This window comes from Phyllostomus hastatus, unplaced genomic scaffold (genome assembly GCF_019186645.2).
Source record: "Phyllostomus hastatus isolate PE091 unplaced genomic scaffold, TTU_PhHast_1.1 phas_contig_623, whole genome shotgun sequence".
NCBI classification, from domain to species: Eukaryota; Metazoa; Chordata; class Mammalia; order Chiroptera; family Phyllostomidae; genus Phyllostomus; species Phyllostomus hastatus.
In genome coordinates, this window is record NW_025333923.1 from 22307 (window position 1) to 36380 (window position 14074).

General features: G+C 45.9%; 1 long non-coding RNA gene and 1 pseudogene across 1 annotated transcript; one reads left to right on the top strand and one right to left on the bottom strand.

Annotated features, from left to right (window-relative positions):
- Positions 1–1975: 1975 nt before the first annotated feature.
- On the bottom strand, positions 1976–5177 carry LOC123825377. The gene is made up of 3 exons (XR_006786909.1): positions 5083–5177; positions 3252–3439; positions 1976–2067 (listed from the first exon to the last, which is right to left on the bottom strand). It is a non-coding gene; the product is annotated as an uncharacterized LOC123825377 (long non-coding RNA).
- A 956-nt stretch (positions 5178–6133) lies between these two features.
- Positions 6134–13847, top strand: LOC123825380 (annotated as a pseudogene).
- The last annotated feature ends 227 nt before the right edge of the window (positions 13848–14074 follow it).

Genomic DNA, 14074 nt, shown 5'->3' on the forward strand with positions numbered 1-14074 from the left:
AAGGATGGCTGAGTAGAGAGCCTTGGTGAGCAGGATGATGTGGTCAGAGGGCCCAGGCTCAGGGTCATGCAAGGCCTTGTGTGCAACACTAACCATGGTCCTCCATGCTCCCTGCATGGCCCCTGGTCTGTGATTCTCAGGCTGTACCAAGGGCAACACAAGTGCTTGCATTTACCAACCACAGTATGCAGACTGAGTATGCAATGCATTTCAGAAAACAGAGACTAATGTAAGTATATATGTTCCCTGAAGTGATCAAAACACACATTGAGTGTAAAAACTTGGGACATAATGAGTAATAGTGGATAATTAACTCTTCATTTTTGGTTTCTGAATTATAGCTTGTCCTTCGCACAACCTTCATAATTAGAGTACTATTATTAGAGTATATTATTAGAGTACTAACAATAAGTACTCTTACTTGAAATATTTAGAAACCCATGACCTCTAGTGTTTTGAGTTGTAGAAGTAAGGATGGAATCCCACTTGGAGGGTCACAGTGGGGTCCATAGGGAGGGAGCATATCACAAGAGGGGCCTCTCAGACCCAGAGGCTGTTTAGGGGACTTGGGCCCAGTAATAAAAAAGGCCTGGGACTGGACAGTGAACATGGCTGTGCAACTGTCCAACATGTCTGGGAAGGCCAACATGTCTGATGGATGCTGGGACATGGAGAAGGCAGATATTAGTGTACTCTGAGGTATCAGGAAGCAGATGAGCTCAAGTAGGTGCATAAAGCCCTGCCCCACCCATCACCTCCTGCCAAAAACATACCCTAAATTTGGGGCCACTTGTTTATCCACCATGGCACAAGGAGCTTTGCACATGTAATGTGGGTGGAGATTGTGAGTTAGGGGAGAAATTCTGAATTTCCTGGTGGCCTCCAAATGTCATCCCATGTATTGTAAACAAAGAGGCAGAGAGAGATTTGCAAACACACATAAAGGAGAGGCAAGGTCCACTCCCAGGACAGACATGGGACCAATGTGGGCACCGGACCTGGACTGCCATCAGCCTTTAAAGGTGAAAGCAGCCAGGAATGAATTTTCTCCTCACCTCTCTAGGGCCAGTGTGGCCCTCCTGATGCTGTGATTCTGGCAGACATTCCACATGTTATACTTTTGTCCCCTACACCTGGAGAAAATACCTCTGTAAAGCCACCAAGTTTGTAGTGCTGTGTTGCAGCAGGGACTGGAAACTGATCCCAGAGCCTAGGGTATGCCCAGTGCTCTGAGTCAGCTGCCTCCAAGGAGGGCAGCCCATCACCTGGGAGGGGCACCCAGGGGAAGGGGAGGATGGGCATAGACACTGTACATTGGATCGTTCTTTTTGCAGTAAGTGTGGACTGTGTGCATGACATTGCCCAGGTGGAAGCAGGGTGCTTGTTTCTGGGGCTTTAGGGGGTATTGGAGAGAGGAGGAGTTGCCAAGTGTGGTGAGCAATGTGAGTGTGCAGAGAGCAAAGAGTTCCCTGAAGGCTGAGCCCCAAGATTCTCTACAAAGTGAAAAGTGGACAGAAAACAAATTACCCTGCACCCTCCCAGCATGGAAAACCAGTGAGGGCGAGGACCAGGCAGGCTGTTTGTGCTTCTGATGGCGATGGAACGGCAGTGGGGCTGCTGTGTGGGGACCGTGTGACTGCCAGGTTGGCTGTGGTTCCCACAGCAAAACCCAGGGGCAGGACCTTTTGGAGTGCCTTCAACCCCCTTTCCCTGTTTTCTCTCCTGGCCCTGTGACTGGGCATCTATGCAGGGATGTAGGATGGCTCCTGAGCCAGCAGTCTCTGTGGGATCCCTCCCTCAGGCCACCGTGGTCCTGGATGATGTGTCTCTAGAATGTTCTCTGGACACCACCTAATGGCCATTTTATGACAAGAACCACCCCAACTCCAGGGACAGACTCTTGGACAAAAACAAGACAGGGAGAGAAGTGCAGGGCAAGTACTTTATTGAAGCAAGACGTTGAAACCTTCACATTTTCCAGGGGTGATCAAGCCATCCTTGAATGACAGAGGCTCTCGTGCGTAAGATATTTAAAGTCTAGTTGTTACATTGGGACACTACACCTTTCTGAAATAGAGAAAGAGAAACAGGGGATGTCAGTCATGCTGCCCCTGGATATGCCACTTCACAGGGACTTCCGTTCACACCAACATGTGAAGGAAATCACACCCAGCAAAGGCACATGGAGCAATCAGGCAGGAGAGCCAAGCAGTCCGGGTATGCAATAGTCCTGGTGCAGCCAGGACAAACCATGCAGGACAAGGAAGAACATGTCCATAACCTAACAAATAAACCCTGAGTGACCAGGTGTCGGACTCGAGTCTCTAATGGAGCCAGGAGAGGGTCAAGGGTTGGTCCAAGCAGACCAGGATATCCTTCATCATAGTCCAGGTCTGAGGACTCTATGTTTTCACTCCAAAGTGAAAATAGGTCGAGTGAAATAAGGTCAGGGGGAATGACTTGTAGGACATTCTGTCTGCAGGAGATGTCCTGTGTCCTTGAGGAAATCAACCTGTCAGCCTATGGACATCTCCACACTGAGTATCCAGCCTATGTGGGAATTTGTACCAAACCCAACTTCACCAAGGGGTGGACAAGCTGGGAAACTATTGTAAATATCTGATTTCTTCCCCACCGCCCACCACACACACAAAACAGAAGTGTTTCAGCTCCCTGAGAGGCTGCAGAAGACTTAACAGGGTGGGGGGTCTCTGGCCACTGGCCATGATTGGTGAGGGCTGGGAAAGTGGGGCAGAGAGACAGGGAGCGGCTCTGTCTGCGAAATTTGATGGAGCCCCCAGCCAGGCATCTCTCCATGCAGACCCATGGTCTGGGCCATCCCCCATAATCAGCCTCTCTCTCCCCCCTCTAACTCATCCCAAAATTCATGACACTCTCCAGGGACTGAGCCACTGGGTGAGGGAATTGGCCCTCCAACCTCTGAAGCCTCCCAGGCAGGGAGGCAGCAGTCTCTCCCCTTCATCACTACCTGGGTCCTGGTTGTTCTCCCCAGGACACTGTGGGTAGACATGCCCAAAGAGGTGACCTGAGAAGAAGGAACATGCTAAACCTACTATGCAGCCTTAGTCTAGCTCAGCAGATGTCATGTCATCATCCACCCTGTGGCCACAGGCCACTCTGTCAGAGGTAAAAAGAGGGACAGATACTTCCAGCCCTCTGCCCACAGTGTAGCACCCTCCTGGCTTTGAAGCTGAGCAGAAGTCCCTACAGAGGAAAGAGGAACAATTTACCAAAACATTGAAAATGTTTTGTCTGTCTCCTTTGGGCATAAGATCTATGCATTGCTTCACTTTCACCTTGGCTTCACGATATTCTCTAGGTGCAAGAAATCTCAGAAGATTGATGTTGTAGAGCTTTTCAGGATACAAAAAGAAGCTCCTCAATTCAGATACAAAAGCTGGACAGACTTTTGCATTTGCTGGAGAGAAGAAGAAACACATTTGATTTAAGGAAGTCACTTTTTTTCCCTATGGTCCCCTGACCCTAGATAGGAATGCCAGGGGGTTTTATGGTCCCATCCCATAATGGTGCCAAATTCAATGAAAAATCCTAGAAGTTGTAACTACACAAATCACATAGCAGCTGCAAGACTGGTCCTGGAAAACAGGTTCACTGAGCCCCAGTTCAGTGGTTCTCCTATGTAAAGTACACAAAGGCCTTTCCAAGACTCTCCTGCTTTGGTGAAATTCACTTTTCCTAGATTTCAGAAATTAGGGTTTGGCCTGTCATAACACTAACACATTCTTTGATCTCGGACATCAGGGGAGAGGAGCTCTTAGTGATCAGTCTTTCCAGCAGAGTGGGAGAGGACGATCTCACAGAGGTCAGAGAACAGAGACCAAATCTGGACAGGAGCAGGGACAATGACAGAATGTTGGAAGATGCTCTTTTGAGAGTAAATTAAACAGTAGAATTATGTCATTAGGTGTAAACAGCCAGAAAGCTTAGAAAGGAATCTGAGGCTTACACATGAACCATGACTAGCTCTTTTGGTCTGCACTGGATACAGAATCCCTTTGAGATGGTGGGGTTGGAAATAGGTGCCTGCTTTTGGCTCCAAGGGGATTTTGCACAGAAGAGAAGTCACCACTCTTACGGGTCTGGATTCTCCATCCCCACCCCACACTCTGCCCCCATTTCTTTACAACCACCTGCAGCAGGGCATGTGTCCTGCTAGGCTTCCATGTGACCTGATCAGACAGCAAGTATGCAGAGATGGGGACAGGTCAGATCAGAGGAAACATGGGGAAAGAGGAGGAGTTCAGAAAGTCAGAAGAAAGGGAAAAAGTCCAAAGCACTTGGGTCAGAGTTGAGGGCATGACCACACAACTAAATATTCTCAGATGAGTGGCTACAGTCACTTAGACTCACAGCCAGTGCGGCCCTAAGATAGTACTGGTACTTCCCATCCTGGGGGGACTCCTGGAAAAGGAGCAGGATGTGTAGATATGTTGAGTGCGGCTGCTCCTGACTGATTCCTGAGAGAGCCAGACAACACTGGCTCTTCTTGAACTGAGAAATCTCCTAAAACCCTCTCATCTTGAACATTTTACAAGTCTAAAAGGCAGAGTTTGAGAGCTGTGGACTCAACTGGCACCAAAGACTCTGGGAAGGAGAAAAGCTGATGAGACCCAGAGTAGCCTCTGACACCCTTCATCTTACTCCACTATCACAGCTGCTCCTGCTGGTTGCTGTGGAAACCAAGGGTGAGTGGAGACTTGGGATGTTGAGCATTTTGTTCAAGTGACAGCTCTGCTGAGTGGCAGAACCGTGATGCAGAATCAAATCTGATCACATCCTGCTGCTTCTGAACATAGACCCTAGATGGGGATTGAGGTTTCAGATGAGAAGCTCTTCAAAGTGACCGGGAAGTGATTTCTGGAAAGTTCCAGTGTGTTGGCAATTGATGCAGGAGACTGTGGCATTCTGTCGCCTAGTGCACAAGTAGTGGAGCTCATTTGGATTCTGGTTCATTCACCCCCTCCCCCCCAAAGAAGTTACCTGCTTTAGAGAAGGATACTTACCAGAGCTGGTGGTAGTCTGATTAGGCGTGATACTCACCCTCATAGCTGCAAAGGGCCAGAGTGACCAGCAGGACACACAGGGACAGTCTCATGGTCGATGTTGCTTTGAGTTCAGCTTTAGCAAACAATGAGCAGTTAGCAGCAGGACTCAGCAGTCTGGGGAGCCCAGGGCTATTTGTACCTAGTCAGCCTCACAGGTCCTGCCCACTGGAACATGGCAGAACACAAGGCCTGGCTTCCAGCCCTCCCTTCCTCACTGAAGCCTCTTGCCAACCATCATGGTCACAGCCCAGGTGACTTTGTCAACCACAGACAGTACTGGCACCATGCACATCTCCTTTGTGGTAAAAACTGAAGCTGAAGTTTTACAAATCTATGATCACTTGACTAGCACGCACCCACCAGGATTCAGCTCCTTAACTGGGGTTTCAGAAATGTACAATCAGTTCATTGATGGGAGTCTCCTTAGAATTTAGCTCCTTAATTGTGGGCAGTGACTGGTTTTGCTCATCGGTCTCAGCCAAGCATGTGACACAGAGAAGAGGATGGGAACATAGTTCTGGAACGTTTGCTTCTGGTGCATCTTAGTGGAATAGGGTGCATGCAGAGTCAGGGTCACTCTGTGCAGTTGAGGGAGAAAGATCAGTGGTATGTAGACAGTTGTGAAGATATCAGTGGTGTCCAGATCTCCAGAGATCACTGTGCCAACAGGAAGACTACTTCACCATCTCCCACCCTCTGACTCTCATCTAATGGTTGAAACATAGCATAGCGATGGTTCTATCGAATCAAGCAGGAAACTTTCCCAACTGGCAGTTCCCTTGTCTGTTGTGAGGGTAGCACCTGCTGGGTCCTCAGGGTCCCAACAGTAGCAGTGCACACAGGGCCTGTCCTCCTCCTGTCCCCGCCCTCACTCAGGCACCCCAAGGAAGACCTTGGGACACACACCCATGTGAGGAAAGGCATTAGGAAACACTTTGGGTACAGAGGAGCGTGCTTGAGATCCTCTCAGGAGAGACAGAGTTTGACATGAAGTGCTGTTAGGAGGACAGATGCACTGGGAACAGCTCAAGGGAAGACCAGACACCATGAACAAGGTGGCTGGTAGGGAACACAGGAACCCCTGCATGTTACCCTGAAGCACTAGTGCACAGTGGGACAGAGACAGCTTTTTGACTGGAGATAGGCTGGGTCAGGTCAGGCAGAGGACGTGCTGTGCCTGGCCACCCTGGGCAGGCAGGGGTTGCTGAGGCAACACCACTCCACTTGCCCCAGTGCTTTCCTCTGTGGGGCAACAAGGACTACTGCTCTTGGATGCTGGGAATGCCAAATGGTGCTTCCACTCTCTAGGACAGTGTGGCCGTTTCTTGTAAACTAACATCCTCTGACCCCCACGGCCCAGCAATTGCACTCTGCGGGGACAAAGGTGCCACCAGGAGTGTGATGGTGACCATAGGGAAGGCTGTGCCTATCTAGAAATGAGGGGTAGATGGGATTGCTGTGTGATTTCTGCTCCATCTTCTATGAACCTGAAACTGCCCTAGAACTAAACATTAGTAAAGAATGAAGGCCAACATCCTATTGGTGTCATTTTCTTCAAACAAGTGGACATGTCAGACAACAAATGAATCAATGAATTGGTCATGGTGTGTAGATAGTGGATCGCCTCTCCAAGAAATTGACGATAACCTCCTGAGAAAAACTGTGAAAATGGATGAAAGTTCCTGATGCAGCTGAATGCAGCACAGCCTTCGAACCATCCTCTCTTCCCATAAACCTGTGTCACCATGTGACACATTGGACATAAGGGCACCACTGGAAACAGGAACTCCAGCAGCTACTAGAATACAATGAGTTTCACACAGTTCAAACAGGCACACCTTGAAAGATAAAGTTGTGAAAATTTCCTCACAGATATAACAGGGAATCTGAAAACACCAAGGGACACATCTTGCTCCTAGAGAAATATAAGAAAATGTAAAATCAACTATTTTGAGATTACTGTAGAGTTTCAGTCCTGCCCACATTAGAATCCTAATGGGTCAGTTTAACACACTGTTTTGAATTCAACTGTGCTCTTTGGATCTGTCAAATTTACAATGTGTTCCCTTACTGAGTTGTGAGGTAGAGCATAATTTTAGGGCCTACCTTGGTTCAAACTCAGCTCTGGATCATTCTTCTTCTGGAGTCTTCAGCAAGGTGCTGACCCTCTCAGCCTCAGTTTCCTCATCTGTACAATAAGGCTAAGAGCAAAGAATTTGTGTAAGGATAAATAAATTAATTCAGGAACAATGCTCAGCACAGTAACTGCTAGTAAAAGTCAGCTGTTCCAATTATGCAACAAAAAGGGAAAATGTAAGTCCTAAGTCAAACAGAATAAACCGCCTTTTCCCCTAAAGACAAATATCAGACTGAATATAATGGACTTTGCCAAGGAGCAATGTTGATTTATTCTCAATGTCAACTGATTGTGCTTCTGAATTTGGCTCTAGTTCCAGTGGGATGTCTTTTTAGTTGAAATAAAATCATTACTTTTCAATCACTTCATATCCTGTTTTATGATCACATCTAAGTTACTGTTATTGTCTAATCCTAAATACAGTGTTTTGGAACTAAGAGTATAGGAGGGTGGAGGGTGGGGTAGGTACTATTTATCCCAAGACACACGGAATTCCTAGCACAAGGTCCTCAGCAGGATGCACTGGTGACATGGGTCCTTCAGCAGTGGTTGAAAGCCAGGGCTCCTTCAGCTCTCTGTGTCTGACTGGGGAACAGGAACGTGGGGGGATGGAAACATTGGAGACATCATCACTTATGCATCATGATGTCCACGTGTACTTTAAGACACAATTCATCTATCATCTGGTGGCACTGGTTGTCATGTGCCACCTCCATTGCATGAACATCCTTGTTCCCTTTTACCAAGATGCATGGTGTACAGGTCATCTGTCACATCCCACATGACATTGACTCTGCATGTGCAACTCCAGACTCCAAAGAGCTCAGTGAAGCAGTATTTTGCAGGAGACACTTTATTTCTACAGAGAGGGGTCTCTGTGTCCTGGCTTTGAATAACATCAGAGAAGGACCTCACATGCCATGACTGATAAACAACTAAAAATAATTGTGAGTGGCAGATCCCACTATCAGTCTTGGCCCATTCTCCAAAGGAATACTTGGACTCCAGTGACATCAGTGCTACAGATTTATCCTTTTCACACGTGCACAATCAAGTGACATGTGGTTTCAGATTCAAGACCTCTAAGGATGAACAATGACTAAACAAGACTCATTTTCACTAATACATGATGTCATCCAGGGGTATACAACATAAAAAGTAGACGTCACACTACTCAAAAAGAAATGCATTTATCAATAACACTTTACATTCATAAGTATCAAAAATGGAAAGATGCATGTTTAGGCTTTACCCAAGGCTGCAAGGATCTGAGACAGTTCCCATATCACTCATGTTCCTCTTCTGACAAACTCCAGAAGGCATGTTACCACTTCCTCCCCTGACTTCTGTACTGAAGAGCCCCTGAGATGTACGCCGTGATGGGTCAAGGACATGTGTGGGTAGTTGCACCTCACCTTCTCTCTCCTGCTGGCCCCTGCCTGCAGCCCTTGGTCCTCTAACCATGATCTGACCTCTTGCTACAAGTGGTAAGCTGCCAAGGGGGACCCATGACCAGGAAAGTGCCGGGGCATCAGAGATTGCTCTGTTCCTCTTGTTTAGCAACTCTTGCTGCAACTCCATTGTCCTAGGATGGCTATATGTTTTTTCTGTGTTGTAGCCACATATCTCATCTTATGAGGAATGTTATCCAACCGATACACAAAGTCTTACACATCAAATTACAATCACATACTCTGCCCCAATCCCAGAGCTCTGGAAGGTCACACGGATCCAGTGACAAGGTAAAGACTGAGTAAATTACAAAAAACAACCACCCAAAGGTGGCTTGAAGCCCTCTCAGTGTCATAGTGACTACCCTTTGCACCCAGGCTGTGTGCAAAAAAGGTGCTTGAGGCTCTGCTCATGTGATCTGTCTTGGGACCAGGAGACTTCCAGGTGCAACCAAGTGATCCTCTTCTCTAGGAGAAGATGGTCGGGTGTCAAGTAGTCTCCTTCCATCCTGAGCTCTTTCTAGCAGAAGCTGAGGTTACCAGGCCAAGGTGAGGATCTGTCACAGTACATGTGTTCTATCTGGGGACCTGATGTCACACAAGCCATTCCATGGAAGAACTGCCTGAAAGCCATGAAGGCCACCTCTTCACTCAGCTCTTCCTCACCCTCTCCACATGGGGCAGCTGTGCTGGCCATCCTTGAGGTCTGTGCTCCTCAGTGTACATCAGCCCACACGTGAACCCACTAACCTTTGACCTCCAAATCATGGGAGTGTGAGTCCCCTGCACACACAGGTGCCACTTAGGATGATAAAAATAAGCAAGTGTTCTGTGTTCTGACCCTGGAGAAGAAAGACAATATGTTGGGACACCATGGAAAGTTGACAGAATTGGTTTAAGGTTTCTGGAGAAACTCCTAGGGAGAAAAGGCCAAAAGGCCTCAAGGTGTGTCAGATGGACCAGGAAACTGATGAACTAACACTCACTGGAGGACCATCAAGTCTTTTTACTTTGCTTAACTTTATCTCCTGCTCACCAGAAAGATCTCTGTTTTTGAATAGGCTTTTGTAGTGGAGAGAACAATAGAAGTCTTGTGTTCCTTCTGGATATTGGTCCTTATTAATCCCTAAACATCTGACATTCATAAGCATATAGCCTTGGCACCTTCTCTAAATCCCTCTCATTGTAGATCTGCCACTCTTTGGTGTGAGATGTAAGACATGAGACTGCACAGGAATAATTATTACCAAAGTTTTCCCAGTACACAAGTATAAAGCAATAAAGCTCATGTATTAGGTAGCTGATGTATTTATTATGTTAATGAAGTCATCATTACCTTCTTGTAGGCTATTATATTTACATTCATCCCTCCCTATATCGTGGTTCACTTATTGGAGCTTCACTGTATCTCAGGCTTTTTAAAACCAGCAATACAGTGAAGCTGCAATAGGTGAATGGTGATATAGTGAGGGACGACTCTATACTTCACTGGTAAATACCCATATAGAATTTTATATGTTGTTAAAATTACGTGGGTTTAAGAGTGAAGAAAGTGTTTAAGAGCACATGAAGTATTTATAAGAGTGTGGGAAATGTTAATAAAAGAGTGGGAAAGGTTTATAGGAGTGTCAGAAGGGTTTACTAAGCCTTAAAATATAAATAATAAAATAATTATAACACTGCTACTTCACAGACTTTCACCTATTGCGGGGGTCTCTGGAGCTTAAGTCCCGCCATAGGTGAAGGATCACTGTACCTCCTATGAACTTTTCTATAGGTCAGAAAAGTGGCATCCATCATGCTGAAAAGTAAAACCAAGCACCTGTAGATTTGGTCAGCTTGTGCCAGAGCAGGTGTGTGTGCATCACAAGATGTGGGAGTGTTTACTGTGTCACATTCAAATGACTGGTCCCACTGCTCACCTTCAATCCCATCATGACCCCATGCAAGTGGGCTCCTGCCCCAACCATTTCACTGAAATTCCTCCCTTCTTACACGTCATTTGAAGCCAGTTCCAATTTTATATATTGTAAGAGGTAGAAGTCTTGTTTTCTCTCTTGCTGATGGTTAATAGGGGTGTCTGACAAAAAAAATAACCTTTTAACAACTGAGTTGTGATGTCGTTTATGCCATATATTAAGTTCTCTCTGTGTGGGCATCCATTTCTGAGTTACCTATCATGTTCCACAGTATACTTGTCTATTTCTAAGGCTACACTAATCTGGATGAAGAAGAGTTTTCTGTTAATTCACTTTCAATATCTGAGTGAAAAGTAACCACTCAGTGTTCTTCCTAATCTTCTTGGCCATTTTCAGATATATATTGTTCCACGTGTATTTTAAAAAATTTTATCCAGTTCCTCACTAAGTTCCAGTGGCATTCAGGTGGAAAGGGCATTGAATTTATATGTCAATTTTGGAAAGATTGACATTTTTATAATTAGTCTTCCAAACACACAGTATATATACTACCTTACTCATTAGATTTGTTCATTGATATCTTTCAGTTTTGTCACTTTTGCCAATGAGACATCTTCTTCCATTTCTAATTCTCACTCTGTCCTACAGCACACACAAGATGCTGCATTTTTATACATTATACATTCAGCCACTTACAGTGTATCTCCTCATATTATTGTAATACTGTGAGTGGTTCTCTGTGAGTCTGTTGCATGGCTTCTAGTGAAAGAATCATGTGGTCAGCAAGTGAAAGAATTTAATCTCATCTTTGGAAATATTTACAATTAATTTATGTTCTTATTTTAGTATGACACTTAGAATTTGCAGACCCATGTTGACTAATACTGGGTTCATCAGATATTTCCCACCTGTTATAATGGAAGCACCTTTAGCATTCAGTGTTTTACAGTGATTTTGGCTGTTGACTTTGAAAATTGATTTCATTTGTTGTAAAGATTTTTCTTCTATTCCCACTTTCTTTAGATTTTTTTACTAAGAAAGTTCACCAGGATTTCCTCCTTGGACCTGGATGGGAGGGGGACCAAGTTGCATCTGCTGGCACCAGACCTTGGAAAAATTTCTGTGCTCACTTCCTTCCCCACAGAAATGCCTGCTGTCCACCCAGAAAACACAGACTTCAGGTGGGAACCCTCAGAAGTCTAGAGATCAGGGCTCTGGCAGTGGAGAGACTATTGGAGATTCTTGTTACACAGGTTACAACTGGTGAATACCAAGAGGAAGGGGCCCTCTATGAGAAGAGAGGCCTTTCCAGGAAGGCCTAAATTTTGGCTACATCTGGTGAACAAGCAAGTGAGAATTCTTGGAGAACAGGGTAATATTGGAAAGGGAGTCATTTCTCAAGGACAAGCTTGTGGCTGTTGCAGAAGATATTGTAAAACAAAGTGATTTGATGTAGAGGTCTGTGTGAAAATTTGCAGATGATCCCTCTTCTTCTGTGACCCTGGCAACATGGTTCACTGCTTTTACCTGGCTGCTTGTTTTGGCAGATGTGGCAGGTGTCTACAAATTACTTTTTCAGCTGAAAGTTGTGGATATGGCATCTTGAAACAGAGGAATGATGGCACTAAACAAGACTTGGGAATACAGTGTAAAACTCTGGAACCTCAAGTGGGTAACTTAACATCAAGGCAGCTAAAAGGCAACAGAGAGTGAAAGATGTGGGCCACATCCTGGAAACATCCTTGGTTTCCATTCATTCCTGGAAACCAATGTTCCCCTGTTAGTGATTGGAGCTGCAATGAATGGAAATGAGAAAGAAGTTAAAGAGAGTGCCCAAGTTTCCTGGAAACATGCCAACAAATTGTCTCAGGTCACCAACATGGCCCATTTCATTTCAAACAATAAAGAATATATCAAGCTTCTTGAGACATCTGCAAGCCTGCTACAAGCTGCCTGTCCTGAGGATATCAATGCTGCATTGGTTGTAGCAGCAATACCACACAGTAAACTGTCCCAAGACTATGAGGATCTTTTGAAAGAACAATGGGGAAAACGAATCCACATTCTCACAGATGCTGTCGAGTCAATGACTTTACCTCCATTGACGACTTCTTGGCTGTCTCAGAGAGTCACATATTGGAAGATGTGAACAAAGGTGTCATTGTTCCCCAAGAGAAAGATGTGGATGGGATGCACCATGCAGCTGTTGCAACCTGAGGACACCCAGCCCAGGTCATTCCTCAAGTCACCTCAGCCAGGGACAACTATGAGCCAGAAGACCACACAGAGAAGGTGCTGGAAGCTACCATGATTCTGTCCAACACAGTCATGCTGCATTTTATGGAGCAAGAGAATACAGCAGTGGAAGCCATCATCTCAGATTCTGCCAGCCCATAGATGACAATGAATGACTTGATTGAAGCCTCCCACCTGGTGTACCATGGCATGAGGGACACCAGGAAAGAAGTGCTCATGATAAGTGACTCTCAAGGAGGTGCATGACTCTGACTTTGAAACAGAAGACTTCCTTGTCTGAAATAGGACTAGCATCCAAACATATGACCAGAGTGTCTGGGCCATCATGACTCAGCTTCCCCCAAGAGCAAAGCACAAACACTGATGGACAGGTGGTCAGATTCCAGGAAGACAAGAACCATCTGGATGCTGAGTGTTCAAAATGGATGACAGTGGTAATGACACCATTGTGATGTCCAGGGAGATGAGTGTGATCATGGTGGAGGTGAGGGACTTCACTCGAGGCCTGGGACACTCAGAAATACATCACGTGTACAGTGCTGCCAACAATTTCCAAGGCAATTTTCAGGATGAACAAGCAAGGACACACCACCTCAGACATTGCCCAGATGCACCCTGAAAGCATGTTCTGCCAGCCTCCCTGCAGCATGTTGCCCTCTAGTATCAGTAGCTCAACATCTTCAGCAAGGTCATGGCCAAGGTGCAGAACCATGTTGGGGAGGTAATCATCTCTGGAGTAGGCAGCACCATGTTCCTCATCTGCATTGCCAAGAGCTTGATGAATGTGGTGGCAGACGGTGATGGCATCTTATGTGGCCTCCACCAAATACCAGACATCTCAGAGTATGGCTTTGTCCAACCTGCAGGCTGTGTCATGGAAGATGAAGGCACCTGAGAAAACTCCTTGGTGAAGACAGAGAAACACGACAAGACACAGGGCAAGATTAAAAGGACAACTCCAAAGATATTGGTCAACCCTGAGCAAGCCCTTGGCTAATTCAGAACCATGGACAACATGCAAGGCTACACTTGCTGGCTGCACCCACCCCTCTGAGCCTGTAAAATCAGTGCCAGTTCTTCACTAGAAAGGTTTAGCAGAATAGAGCACTAAAGTCAGACTGCACAAATTTTTAAGCCTGGCCTGGTGGGGAATTTTGCAAGGACACACGTGTTTAAGTCAATCATAAATACTCTCAGAATTCAGGAGCATATTTGTAGCTATAT